Source organism: Chinchilla lanigera, unplaced genomic scaffold, assembly GCF_000276665.1.
Source record: "Chinchilla lanigera isolate Chin_1 unplaced genomic scaffold, ChiLan1.0 scaffold00021, whole genome shotgun sequence".
In the NCBI taxonomy this organism is placed as follows: domain Eukaryota; kingdom Metazoa; phylum Chordata; class Mammalia; order Rodentia; family Chinchillidae; genus Chinchilla; species Chinchilla lanigera.
The window spans coordinates 27,383,367-27,398,343 of record NW_004955422.1 but is presented as its reverse complement, the minus strand read 5'-3'; the positions used below and the strand labels follow the sequence as shown (position 1 = coordinate 27,398,343).

The window sequence follows — 14,977 nt, the reverse complement described above, 5'->3', positions numbered from 1 at the left end:
CACTGAGGTATGATGGCTGGAAGGAAGGCCAGGATTGAAAAGAAGGACTAAGAGACTTGCACTTGTGTATAGCAACAGGCTGTTTTTTTGTTCCTCCATAGTCATCATTACCCGGGGCTCCTCCATGGAGATGACAGTCTGGCCAGAGGGAGAAGGCAGAGTATGCCCTGGGCCCCCTCATTCCTGTTGGACTAACTGGTAGGATGGGTCTGAGCTCTGGGACCTCTGCTTCAGAGGGCAGACCAATCTCCAGTGGTCACCTTTGCATTTAGGGCATGGACTAGGGGGCCTCTTAGGGCAGTTCCTCTTGAGGTGGCCTGGATTTTAACATCTTGGGGCCCTGAGAATCAGACTTTGGGTCTGTTTCTCTTAGTGCTACAGCAAAAGCAGCTGCTTTTTCTCAGTCTCTTTAAAACAAATCCTCTTTAAGCACATAGATTTCTGGGTTGGTAAGTTGGGCTGGGCTCAACTAGGTGTTACTTCCGGCCTTGGCTGGGTTCATTCACACACTGTGGCCAGCTAGATGGCTCTGCTTCTGGGGTTGGTTCACGGTCAGCTGGGGCAACAGTGGCAGCTTGGCCACAGGTCTTTCGCACTCCAGCAGGCTGGCCTGGGCTTGGTCTCTGGGTAGTGGCAGGGTTCCAAGAGTGAGAGCAGAAGCATGCAAGGCTTCTGGAGGTGCAGGCTCAGATCCAGTGCAAGGTCACTTCTGTCTCATTCTGTTGACCAAAGCAAATCTCAACACAATCTTAGATTTAAGGTGTGGCAAAATTAGCCCCCAACTCTTGATTGTAGAAGCTAGTAAGTGACATTGCAAGGAGCATGGACATAAGTAGGGGTGGAGGAGTGCTGGGTGGCTTTGCCGGGAAGCAGGCTCTGAGGCAGAGATCAGCACTAAAAAGTCACTTAAGGAGCGCTCTTGGGCTCAACACTTGTGGAAAAGAGATGCAGCAGGATGCGGCAGACAGAGTGGTTGAATTATGATATCAGGACCAAGACTCCAGCATACTCTATGGAGAACTCTGAGCCTGAGATATATCTTTGTGGTTTTTGTTTTGTTTTGTTTTGTTTTTCTTCTGGTACCAGGAATCGAACTCACAATCTTGCACTTGCCAGGCAGGCGCTGTGCCACTGAACTAAATCTCCAGCCCCGAGATAGATCTTTGTGGAGTTGTCCTGAGCTGGGGGAAGGGGATCAGCCTCTGTGGCTTCAAGTTGATCAATCATCATAGAGGCTGCCTCAAAAACATGGCAGCCAAGGACAACCCCAAAAAAGGATTACAGGTAAGGCTCACCTGCCAACTGTGCTCCCCAGAGCTGGAGGACTAAGTCTTCTGTTCCTCAAGTCCGGGCAGTTCTGGGTGGACATCAGCATCCATGCCACTGCTACATCTCCCTGAAAACTGTGATGCTAATTTTATAACAGGATTGTCATTCATTACACAGATATACGTTACACGTTTTGGATCACTCATTGTGTTGTCTGAACTATGCACTGATTTTATATGACCACATTGCTAAGTGTCTCTTCTTTAAGTTTCTTTCTGTTTGTTTTAAGAGTAGGAAGGATTTATTGAGAGAGAGAAAGCTGCCTCAGAGGGACAGAACGGGGTCCAGAAAGTGGGTTGTCCACCAACCCCATTTCTCAAGGGTGTTTACTGAGTAAAGCATGAGGTGAGGCAGGTTCAAGGTGGGACAGAACTGTAGTCAACCAATAAGATTACAAGTATAGTTGCTTAGGTAATATTGGTCCAATGGGAAATCCCAAGATGGGTATGAAGTGGGACAAGACTATGGTCAACCACTAAGGTTACAACAAGTATAGTTGCTGGGGAAATATTGATTAAATGGTGATCAAATTGGAAGTCAGGTAACAAGCGCACATGGGGCAGAGAAGGACTTTGCTGGAGGGTTGGGTTAAGGAGGTTTGGTCCCCACCCTAAGGTGATTGATGCCTAATTAGAATATCAATCACTGCTGTTCATCCCCAGGGGAAGTATATGCGTGAGCATTTGCTTTTTTTCCTGAAGTCTGGCCTTCAGCGAATGCGCCTCCAGCCACAGTTGTCTTCTGCTTTGACCTTTCCAGGGCCCAGCCCTGCCCGACTGCCTACAATATTTCTACCTAACTTAGCTGTCTATAATATTACCCCGATGAAGAAGTACCCCTAACTACTGTGAGGGGGCAAGGGGTGAAGACCCGATCTGGTTACTCCCAGCTGAAGAGGGTCATAGTTGTGATTGGCAGTAAGAGATACTCCACAGAGGGTCTAAATAAAGGCCCTCAATAGGCTCCAGGTGTTCTTGCTTTGGGTAGACCTACAGCTTTAAGTCTCTGTCCAATTATCTCAGTGGACGATCTCCAAATGATATAGGGGAAAGAAACTCCCAACCTGCTAAATGTCCAAAACACTAAGTTTGTGTTCTTTAAAACTGAGGAATGAACTCTAGGAACAATGGAGGTTTAGAGTAGGAAGAATTTATTGAAAGAAAGCTTCTAAGAGTGAAAGGGGTCCAAAACGTGGGTTGCCCCTCTCCTTTAAGCTTTATCTTCATAGTTCCATTGTTCATTGATCTAGGTCGTCTGCTCAGAACTTTGCTTTTCCCATCAGAGATCTAGGCAAGAACATTTCAAACCATGCTGGTCACTAAAGAGTAAGGTAGCAATGAGATATTCTTTGTAGTAAGCAGGAGAAGAGAGGAGGCTGAGAACCAGGTCACGGAGAGCTGATCATTCAGTGGAGACTGGGAAGCTAGGACAGAATTCGGCTGGAGGATCAAGTTGTGAGAGGAAAAAGAGACCAAGTGAGGCATTAAGGATTAAAGAAACAGCCCTATTGAGGCAACCCTGGAAGCCTGGACAGACATTTTACACCTTGAAAGGGCAAATAGCTCATACAGCAAAATTCCCAGGAAGTCCTCAAATCAGAATTTTAGAAGCTGGGTGGAGAATTGATTCCACTTGGAGCAAAGAATCATTGTGACCACATAGAAAAGGCCCTGCTTTTTGGAAACCAAAGGCTTTGACCGTCAAGCAGAGGCTGCCATAGGGGCAGATTTACAGGGTAGGTGTAGGCCGCAGGAGACATGAGAAGCAGAGAAGGCTGGAGAGAGAACTGCAAAATGTCAGCATCTCCTCAATATAAAGTGGACAAATCAATTCAGAGTGACTGAAGGATAGGGTCAAGGCCACACCGTGGGTTGTTAGCTATTCGGTTTCACCTTCCCAAACTGCCGCAGAGCTCACCTTTATGAATGTGTCACGATCCCTCGTTCTCTGGCTTCCTGTTGCCCCTTGGGAGATACCTGCAGAAAACTGCAGGAAGCAAGAAAAGAGAAATGAGGGTGTTTATTCCCCCAGTTCTCCCCTCGCCAGAGCCAAGGATGGGTACTATTCTGAAGCTCCTTCTCCAGCTCTAGCTCCTTCCACATTCCCATAAACAACACCGTGTCTCCTGCCCCTTTAGGCCGGGAGTCATACTGCCCCCCAATGTTGCTACCTCAGCATGTCTCCTCTTCCTCTTGGCTTCCCTCCTCCCTTCCTCACTTTCATATTCTCTCTCCATCATTGCTCCAGTTGTACCTCATCTTTCCCGTGTAGCTCAGTGATAGTGATCACGGAGCTAGCTTCTTTAAAAGGGGACACTTGGGAATTTTCAGGGGCTCACTGTCCCTTTTGGCTGCCCAGCCTCAGAAATCCATACTCACATCTGGGAACTTTTCCCCCTGGGAATCTTGGTGGGAAATACAACTTGTCCCCTTGTGGGATGTGGAAATGCTAGCTGCTGCCTTTCCTAGCTTCCCTTGCAGCTAAGGTTTTGACCTCTAACCTAAGTTTTGAGGGTGAGAGGCACAAACCTTGCTTTGAATGAGACGCCAGTGACACAAAGACACGAGGTGGTGCAGAGGCCCAGACTAGTGGTGGTGGCCACAGAAGCAGCACTAACCTGTGTCAGGAAAAGCTCAGGCTCTAAGGCCAGTGACTGTTCCTAGTGTCCATGGGAGGAGGAGCTTGGGTACGGTTAGCAGAAGTGGAGGGTTCTGGGACCAGATTAGCCCTGTGCCTCTGCTAGCATGGTGTTCAGATTTGCTACTGCAGCCTTCCCAGCAATCAACGCCAGACTCCCCAGTGGCTTCTCCTCTGATTCCTCTTCTGCTTAAATTCCCAATCAGTTTCTGTTGCTTGCGCTTATGAATGCCAGTTCCTTGTAATCCAAGTTCAGACTGCAGCCAGGCCTCACAAGGAAACAGAACACAGTCAAGGTAACTAGCCCCGCCCCCCGCCTCTCACTTTGGCACTTCAGTCTCTCTCTCGCTGTCTCTCTCTCCCTTTTTTCTCCAGCTGTCGTTTTTTATTTTTTCTTAATTCATAGGAAGGCTGTATAGCCTATTGGTTAGGAGGCACCCACTTTGAGATCACAATGCCTGTGTTCAAAGCCCAAATGAACAGCACTCTACTCAAACGAGGAAATTTTGGTTGACTCACTGTATCTTGGGTTTTGTTTTCTCACCTGTACAGTGGGGCTAACAGAGGGCTCTTCCCGTTTAAGGACAAAGTAAGGTAATGTATGTGAAACTCTCACCAAGCTACTTGGCTCATAGTAGCCATCAGTAACTGCTATTACCTTTATAACCACAATTATTATCATCATCATGACTCAGGGGGCTTATAGAGATTACCAAGAGCAGATGTCATACACCAAATGCCTACAGAAGCCAGGCAGGCAACAGGAATGGGAAAAGAGGAGCTGTGTATACAATGTGCCAGGGTGAGAAGGCAGAGGCAGAAATTATGGTGATGGGCACTATTCAGGGAAGAAAGGCAAGGTCCAATGGGCTGGCCCAAGAGTTGCTTCTCTGTGGATGGCAGACTCTCCCAAACCAAATATATCAGGAATACAATAAGCTCTGGTAACTGCTGGCTTAAAAGAGGAGCTTATTTACCTTCTTTATTCACATAATTACATATCTGGAGGTAAGCAGAATAGGGCTAGCACAAAGGCTAAATATGTCCAAAGGGTTCCAGGCTCTTTCCATCTTCTCATGTTCCTATCTTAACATGTAAGCCTTTATTTTCATGCTCATTACCTCTTGGTTGTAGGATGGCTGCAACTGTGACCATCACAACTATATTCTAGATAGGGAGAAAAAGAATTGTTATGGTTTGAATCTGTGTGTCCCCCCAAAGCCTCAAGCAGCCATGGGGCAGGCTTTTAGAGTTTGATGGGTGTGAGAGCTGCACCCGTCCTTGGGTAGATAGTTTGCATATGTAAGAGACAGGAAAAGGGTGCTCGAGGCCATTCCTCCTCCATTCCTCTCTGGGCTATGCTAGTTGCTTTTGCTGTGTTCTGCTGCCATGAGCTGCAGCCCTCTGCCATGTGCCAGTCTGCCTTGTAATCTGCCAAGTATGGACTGAAACCTCCACAAACTGTAAGTGAAATAAACCTTTCCTTCCTTAATTTTGGGCGTCAGGTATTTTGTCCCAGCAACGAGAAAAAAGTAACCAAGACAAGAACATAATACATTAAAATTTATATTAAAATTTCTCACAAATTCCCAGAATATTTCTTCTTCCATCTCACTGGCCAAAGCTGGTTCCCATACCCATTACTAGTCACAAAGGAAATGCAAAGGGGAGTATTTTTAGCTTGGTACATTATAGCCTCAAGCAGTATCTGGATCTCATTCATTGTAAGCAAGGGAAGGAGAGACATCAGGTAGGCGATCAGCAGCCTCTAGCACGCTTTCTGAACATGTACTATGTGCTAGATCCTGGCTAAGTACTGAGGATCCCAGGCAGAAATGCACAGCCTGTGCACTGGAAGGATACAGAAGTGGTTGTGAAACCCTGATCCCAGTGAGAGAAAATCAGCCTTTGAGCCTCTCACTCCTCTGAGCCTCCACTTCTTCGGGGCCCCTCTCCGGCTCCCCTGCTGTTGGTGTGGCCCCATGAAGGGCCTGGGTTGGTGGGAGGATGTGTGATTAACACCAGTCGCATTTTTAAGAGGCACCTGAGAGATGTTCAGAGAGAAATATGTAACTGGCACATCTGGTTTATAATGTATATTAATCCCTGACATGTAATTTGAGTAATACATGTAAAGCAAAAAGTCCAAGTGCTGATTTAGGAGCCTTATTATTACCCTGTCAGCAGAATTCATATTCTATTTGCACAGTGTTGCAGGTCCCGCGTCTTGGCATCAGGGCACCAGGCAGGAGAAGGCTTTCTGACGGGCGCCAGCTGATGGCAGAGGCCCCTGCGGATGAGGGTCAAGTGCTTGGAGCCCCTGGTCAGGTTGGCAGAAGCTCATCTGGCAGAAAGGGCTGTGGAGTGAGATCAAGAACTGTGCCAGTTGGCGTGGGGGCAAACCCAGTCCCACCCCTGGTAGGGAGATGTAGCTTCAAGTCTAGAAAAACTGAGGACTCTGGAGCTCAAATCAGCTCGGTCACTGATTCACCACGCGACTTGGGACAGCTTCCTCCAGCACTCAGTTTCCCTGTCCATAAACAGGAATCATAATAGCACCCATTTAGTGAATGGGGAAATTGTGAAGGTTAAAAGCAAATAGGAGGTGTTAAAACATTGCAGGAGTTGGCTAACTTTCCAAGTGTTTGAGACACACTATCCCCTTGAATCCTTGCAGCGACCTCATGAGTAGATATTGCCGAGATTCCCCAACCTACAGGTGAAGAAAATGAAACACAGATGTGAGGTAACTGGTTGAACGTCACAGCTAGTGACTGGCAGAGCTGGGGCTCAAACTGAGGCAGCCTGGACCTACAGCATGCCCTCTGAGGCGCTGCAAGACTGCTATATTTTACAGCAAGCATAGAGTTAGGGTAACGGTCTAATCCAGTGGTGTCCAATAGAAGTTTCTGCCATGGTGGAAATGTATTACAATTCCGTACTGTCCGATGCCACAGATGGGTTTTTGATCAGTACATGTTTGCAGCACATACTGTTTACCTTCCCACTGTGGAGTTGGTACATGTACTTAACACACCTTAATTCCTGTTTTGCATCCCCTCTCTCCTGCCTCCACCCAACTCCCGATCCTCTTTGAGAAAGATCTGTCTCTCTACTTTTTATTATCTATGCTTTGCTCTTTATTTATACTTTGGGTTTCTCTTAAAGAGAAACCATGAGGTATTTAAGCTTGTGTGTCTGATTTATTTCACTGAACATTATGATCTCAAGGTGCATCCATTTTCCTACACATGAGTCAAATTTAGCTTTTTTATGGCAGAGTAGTACTCCATCATGTGCAAATACCACAAACGGTTATCGAACATTTGAAATATTGCTAGCTGGAGGAGGAATCTGAATTATAAATGTAACTTTAATTAATTTAAATGTAAATGGCCACTTGTAGCTGGTATCTCCTCTATTGGACATACAGCTCTAGGGTCCCTGACTCATTTACCTTACCTACGCTGGAGAGGCTTCCGACATGACAGCTGTTGGGCTGGAACCCCAGGGAGACCTTTAACCCAGCATTTAAGAGGTGACTAGGCCATGCCGGCTCCAATTTCATGAATGGGTCAGTGCCTTATAAAAGGGCTTGCAGGAGCCAGTCCAGCCATGTGTAAACAGTATCCACCCTGCCAGAGGACACAGCAAGAAGACATCATATAGGAAGCAGGTGGCAGCCCTCACTAGACACCAAATCTCCTGCTGCTTTGATCTTGGACTTTTCAGCCTCAGAACTGCAAAGAAATCAGTTTCTGTTCTTTATAAATTACCTGGTCTCAGGTATTTTGTTATAGCAGCACAGAGTAAGATAGTGGGGGTTCAAGATCTCAGGCCTTTCAGATAGTCCCTTAACAGTGAGCTCTGGCCCAGCACGGTAGCGCACACCTGTAATCCCAAGTGCTCGAGAGGCTGAAGCAGGAAGACTACAACGAGTTCAAGGCCAGCCTGAACTTTATAGCGAGACCCTGTCTCCAAACCAAACCAAATCAAATCAAACCAAACCAAACCGGACCAAACCAGACCAAACCACCACAGCTCCAGGATCCTGGACATTGTTCCCATCAGTGAGGTTATATGACAGACATGGGCCCTCTACTTCCCCTCCCAGAACTGACAGTCTAGCAGGGGAGGAGGCTATTAAACAAATAAGCACTCAGTTAATTATAGATGATTTAGACTTTTTGACTTTACACTGGATTTATTGCACTGCAACCCCATCATAAGTTAAACAGCGTCTCTATTTAATGATAATTTAATTAAGATAATACCCAAGTATACCGTATTGGAAGTAATGACAGCTAGACAAAGTAGTTTTGTTTGTTTGTGGTACTAGGGATTGAACCCAAGGCCTTTTCATTGAGCTATACTCCTTAGCCCTTTTTAGTTTTTATTTTCAGATAAGGTCTCAAAAGTAGCCTAGGCTGGGCTCAAACTTGCAAATTTCCTGCCTCGGCCTCCCAGAGTGCTGGGGTCACAGGCATTTGCTACCTCACTGAGCTAGAGAAAGTGTTTTGAGAGACCTAACAGTGAGTAATTGCGTCTGGGGCTTTTAGAGGTGGACTGGTCATGGAAGTATCCAAGAAAGAGGAGAACCTTGCATTTGGCCTTCAAGAGTTTGAGATTTTAAGAGTAAAGTCTGCAGAAAAAAGTATTCCAGGCTGGCATGGTGGTGCATACCTGTAATCCCAGTGTTCAGAAGGCTGAGGCAGGAGGATCTCAAGTTTGAGGCCAGGCTCGGCTATGTAGCAAGTTTGAGAACAGCCTGAACTACATAGTGAGGCACTGTCTAAAAAAAAAAAAAAAAAAAAAAAAAAAAACGAGGAAAGAAAAGCATTCCAATAGCAGGAACAGCCCAGGCACCAGGCAAAGTTACAGAGGTATAACAACATCTCAAGTGCTCCAGTAAAGGAAAGCACCATGGTTGAGAAAATAGAACATGAGCCTGGGAGATCAGCTGGGGGCCAGACTGAAATGCCTCCAGGCTATACTGAGCTGCTGCCTCATCCTATGGGTGAGAAAGCTTTCTAAGCCAGGTGACTTGTTTGCATGGGCAAGTGAGGCCGTACTGGAGAGTGTGGAGCTCCGCAGTTGTCTAGCAGGGTGCCGTGATGCCCTGGCCCCTTGAGGTCTGGAGATTTAACCCATGGTCTTCACACTGAGCCATATCCCCAGAAATTTTTTATTTTTAAATTTTGAGATGGAGTCTTGCTACATTGCCCAGGCTGGGATCAAACTTACAGTCCTTCTGCCTCAGCCTCCCCCAGAGTGCTGGAATTACAGGCGTGTGCACCATACCCAGCTGATGTCCCTTTCCAGTGTGTCCATCCTTGGCCCCTCCAATTGACTCTCTACACAGTGGCAATGGGGATATTTTCATTTCTCCAAACACTATAAACATGTATAGATCTCCGCTGTCTACCCCTCTTCCCCATGCAGCTCTCCCCGTAGTGTATCCTTCCAGATTTCTCTATGCATGCAAATCCTATACTCTTGGGAACTTCTTTTCCTTTTACTTGACAGCTCTTTTGACAGCAGTCTAGACAGCATCCTAATTCTCTCTCTCGCATTCGACTTTTACTTTGAGATAACTGTGCCTTCGCCTGCACTGCACTGCTTTGGGGCCTGGTATGGCTATCCCGCAGCTTGTTTAACAACTCACCACTGAAGGACATCTGGGATATTTCAAGGATTGGCCATTATGAATGAAACTGCTGTGAGCACTTGTGTCCAGATTTTCATGTGAGCATGTTTCATTTCTCTAGGATAAATGCCCAAGGGGGTAGCCGCTGGGTTGTATAGTACCATAGTTGCATACTTAGTAGCAGTAAAATATACATAATAAAATTTTCCATTGTAACCATTTTTAAGTGTAGAGCTCAGTGGCAGTAAGTGCATCCATACTGTTGTGCAATCAATACCACCATGTATCCCTAGAACTCGTCTTTTTATCTCGTGAAAATGAAACTTGGTATCCACTTTACAATAACTCCCCCTCACTCCTTCCCCAACCCCCAGCAACCACCTACTGCTTTTTTTCCCCCGGTAAGAAATGACCAAAGTCCTCCTCAGGGTAAAAGGGCTATTGTACGTTCTCCCCAGCTGTGTATGAATGAGTCAATGTCTCTGCATCCTCCCCAGCATTTGCTGTTGCTATTAATTTTTGTGTTGACCTTTTTTTTTTTTGTAGTTTTGGGAATTGAACGGGGGCGGTGGTGGTAGTTTCTAACACTGAGCTACATATTCAGCCCTTTTTATTTTTTTATTTTGAGGTAGGGTCTCACTAAGTTGCCCAGGTTGACCTTGCATGTGTGATCTTCCTGCCTCAGCCTCCCAAGTAGATGGGATTATATGCATCTGTCACCATGCCTAGCTGTTTTAGGCAGTCTGACAATAACATTTCATCAAGGCCTTGATTTGCAGCTCCCTAATGCCTAATACTATTAAAAATCTTTTCATATGTTTGTATGCCTTATCTGCTTATATGCCTTATCTGGTGAAAGTATCTGTTCCTTTTTTTTTTTTTTTTTTTTTCCTGAGACAGGGTCTCATTATGTAGTTCAGACTGGTTTTGAACTTACTGTAACCTAGGCTGGATTATTCATAGTGATCCTCCTGCCTCAGCCTCCCAGGTGCTGGGCTTACAGATATATGCCACCATGCCCAGTTTATTTCTGTATTCTGCCTATTTTCTAAGTAGGTTGTTTTTTACTGTTGAGTTTTGAATGTTCTTTATACATTCTAGATATCAATCTTTCAGAAATGTGGATTACAAATATTCTCTCTCAATTTGTTACTCAACAGGGTCTTTCACGAAGAAAAATGTTTTTAATTTTAATGAAGTCTAGGTTATCAATTTTTGCTTTTATTAACCCTAATTTTGGGGCCAAGTCTAAGAACTCTACCTTAACACTAGATCCCAAAGAGTTTCTTTTCTCCTCACAGAGTTTTAAGCATCAGGGTTTGGGACAGGATTGAGGGGTTGTTCTGAGGGTTGACTCTTGTCAATGAGCAGCTTGGCTCTACTCCTGCCCTGGATGGTAGAGATTTTGACATTTTATGGCCCTTGGAGAAACTGTCATGCAGTCTTCCTGCCTCAGCCTCCCAAGTGCTGAGATTACATACATGTGCCCCTGTGCCCAGCTAAAGGGCACAGACATTTTAAATTTTGATAAATCCCTCTGGATTATTAAAGCACATGCAGAGGGCAGGATCAAAACTGCACAGTCAGTGACATGTTCATTGAGGCTGGGGTCAAGCCATGCGTTGCTAAAGACCATGGGGTGCTCTCCTGGAGACCTGCGTCTGAGCTAGGTTACCTGGTTACTTTCTCTCACTGTATTTAGACCTGGAGATACCGGTGCTGGGTTAATGTTTAACTCAGAAGGTGGCTCTATCCCACAAAGCAGGCTCCAGGGTGGGCCTTTGCTTCTTTCCCTGCTGTTTCTTAGCTACCTCCTGCCTCATACTGATGTGACAGATGACACTGGTTGATTTCAAATATTAAACCACTTTTTACATACCTGCAATAAATTCCACTTGGTCATGGTATATAATTCTTATACACTGCTGGCCTTGATTTGCTAATATTTTGCTGAGAATTTTTACATCTAAGTACATGAGAATTATTGGTTCATAGGATCCTTTTTCCTTTCTATCCTTCAGATTTTCTATGGCCTTTTACTTGCCAGAGAGAGGTTCTGAGAGAAATGGAGGCATTCTACCTTAGTGAAACTGGGGGTCCCATTCATTCTGTTCTATTTTCTCTTTCTTTCCTTTTCCTTTCTTTTTTCCTCCCTCTTTCTTTTCTTTTCTTTTCTTTCTTTCTTTCTTTCTTTCTTTCTTTCTTTCTTCCTTCCTTCCTTCCTTTCTTTCTTTCTTTCTTTCTTTCTTTCTTTCTTCCTTCCTTCCTTCCTTCCTTTCTTTCTCTTTCCTTTCTTTCTTCTTTCTCCCTTCCTTCCTTTGAAATACATCTATATCTATCTATCTATCTATCTATCTATCTATCTATCTATCTATGTATATCACGGTATTGGGGATGCAACTCAGGACCTTATGCATGCTGGGCAAGTATTCTACCACTGAGCTACAACTCCATCCCTTTAAGTATTTTTTATTTTGATACAGGGTCTTGTTAAATGGCCCAAGCTGACCCTGAACTTGAGATCCTCCTGCTTCAGCCATTCTAACAGGTAGAATTATAGGTGGGCCCACCAAACCTAGCTCCCACTCATTCTTTTTTATGCCTGTGTGCCACTGTGTGAATATACTGCAATGTATTTAATCATTTCCTGATGAGCACTTAGGTTCTTTCTAATCATTTGCCATTATGAGCAATGCCGTAGGGAGTAACCCTGCGTATCTCTCCTTGCACACTGAATGGTAAGTTTCACTGCTGTAAACCCTCAGCAGTGTAATTACTGGGTGAAGGTGCATAGGCGTTTTTAATTTTGAAGATTTCAAATTTTCCTACATATCCATATCCTTCATTCTCTTCACCTGAGACACACGAGGCTGCTTGGCCTCCCTAACAGAAAGTAACATTGGGGGGGCTGGGGATTTAGCTCAGCGGCAAAGCGCCTGCCTGGCAAGCGCAAGTTCGTGAGTTCGGTTCCCGGTACCGGAGAAAAAACAAAAACAAAAAAAAAAAAAAAAAAAAAAGAAAGTAACATTGGGGATTTTGCCCAATCTGATGGCAAAAAGTGACAGCACAGTGTGTCTTAGTTTGTGTTTTCCTTGTTATGAGTCATACTGAGCATCTCTCCCTCTTTCTTTGCAATGACTCACTTGTTTCTATCCCTTACTTACTAGAAATTGGGTTGTGTTTTTCTTTTTGAATTCTTGACACTCTTTACATATTAGGGAATTAGCTATTATGATATGAGTTGAGTGAAATTTCTCTTTTTATTTATTTATTTATTTATTTTTGTGGTACTAAGGATCCAATTCAGGGCCTCTGCACTAAGCTATATCCCTAATCCCTATTATATTTTGTTTTGAGACAGGGTCTCACTAAGTTGCCCAGGCTGGGCTAAAACTTGTGATCCTACTGCCTCAGTCTCCCAGAGCACTAGGATTATAGGCAGTTGCAACATAGGTTTTGTTTATCTTTTTGTTTTTGATCTTTTTGCTATGCAGAAGTTTGTTATTGTTATTTTCAGTCAAATGCCATGTGAATTTCAAGTTATAACCTGGCATTTTCCATGCCCTATAAATAAAGGATTCTCCCCATGTTTCGTCTTAGTATCTTTGTTTTCTTATTTAAATATTTAATACAGGTAGAAATTATCCTGCTGAAGAAAGTGCGGGATGGATCTAACTTGCTTTACCCACAGTACTAGCCAATTGTCCCACTGATTTTCTTTGAATATTCTAGCTTATATCTTGTATATATTTTCAGTATATTTTGGGCTTTCCAGCCTGTTTAACTAGTCTTCCATCTACTCATACATGAATGTAACACTGTTTTAATTATTATAGTCACTTAATAAGTTTAAATGTTTGACAAGGCTAGTCCTTTTTCATTATTTTTCTTACAAAATTTATTATAGACTTGTTTAATTAAAAACAAATGTTGGAGTCAGGAATGGTGGTGCACACCTGTAATCCCAGCAATCTGGAGGATGAGGCAGGAGGATCACTGCAAGTTTGAGGCCAGCCTGGGTTACATAGCAAGTTCAAGGCCAGCCTGAACTATGTAGTGAAACCCTGTTTCAAAAACAAAACAAAAACATATTGCCACACAGTTAAATATGGATATAAATCTAGGGGGAACATGACATCTTTACATTATTTAGTCATCTTATCCAAGAACATGACGATTTGTTCAAATCTTTTATGCCCTTTGGTAGAATAAGATTTTCTTTTCCTTTCTTCTTTATTTTTATCTTTCCCACTTGTTTGTTTGCACTACTAGGGATTGCACCCAGGGCCTTTGTACTGAGCTACATCCTCAGGCCTTTTTTATTTCTTTATTTTGAGACAAATTCTAGTTAAATTGCCCATCCTGGGCTCAAACTTGCAGTCCTCCTATGTTGGCCTCCCTAGTAGTTGGGATTACAAGCATATATCACCATGCCTGGCAAGGTTTTCTTTTCTTTTCTTTTTCCTTTCCTTTTCTTTTTCTTTTTCTTTTTTTTCCTCAATACCAGGAATTGAACTCACAACCTTGCACTTGCCAGGGAGGTGCTGTGCCACTGAGCTAAATCCCCAGTCCTCTTTTCTTTTCTTTTTGTACTGGAAATCGAACTCTATCTTGCACTTGCCAGGCAGGCACTGTGCTGCTGAGTTTTATATCCCTGGCCCCTGGCAAGGTTTTCTTGATTTGGGGCCTTTATTCTTAAATATTTTGTAGAGAGATATTGCAATTTCATTACAACTTGAACTTTTTGTGCATTTTATGTTGCTATTGTAAATAGGGTATTTTCTTGCATTATATTTTTTAGTTGGCTGTGGTTGGCGTATGAGAAAGTAGTTGTTTGTTAATCTTTTTCCATGTTATTCCACGGAATTCTTTTATTATTTGCAACAGTTTCTCAATTGATTCCCTTGATATTTCCAATTACACAAGCCTTTTCTCCAAATATGATATATTTCTTGTTTTCCAAAATTATGCCTGATAAGATGCCCTATTCACAAGATGCCTGGCAGGGAGGGTAGTGGGGAGCTGGATAGGATCGAACATGTTATGTGCACATGCAAATACCACATTGGAACCCAGCACTGTGTAAAATTAATATGAACTAATAAAAATACATAAAAAAGAAGATGGCATTTTCCATGCCATTTTTTTTTTTTTTTTTTTGTACCAGGAATTGAACTCAGGACCATGCGCTTGCCAGGCAGGCTCTTTTGCCGCTGAGCTATATCCCCAGCCCTTTCCATGCCCTCTAAATAAAGGATTCTTCCCATGTTTCCCTGGCAAATGTGGATTCAATTGCCAGCACGACAGAGAGGGAGACGGGGAGGGGAAGAGGGAGAAGAAGGAGGCAGGGAGGAGGGGAGGGGG

At 44.0% G+C, this 14,977-nt stretch overlaps 1 long non-coding RNA gene across 3 annotated transcripts in view; it reads right to left on the bottom strand.

Moving 5' to 3' along the window:
* Nucleotides 1–354: 354 nt before the first annotated feature.
* The window catches only part of LOC106148480, a 15,128-nt gene continuing 505 nt past the window's right edge, over nucleotides 355–14,977 (bottom strand). The window contains exons 2-4 of one of the 3 annotated variants that reach the window (XR_001233967.1): nucleotides 3,858–4,235; nucleotides 3,247–3,315; nucleotides 355–1,403 (exon numbers count right to left, since the gene is read on the bottom strand). This is a non-coding gene — a long non-coding RNA (uncharacterized LOC106148480). Of the gene's footprint in view, nucleotides 1,404–2,074; nucleotides 2,616–3,246; nucleotides 3,316–3,857; nucleotides 4,236–14,977 lie in introns of those variants that run through there. The other 2 variants (XR_001233965.1, XR_001233966.1) reach the window with 2 other exon arrangements.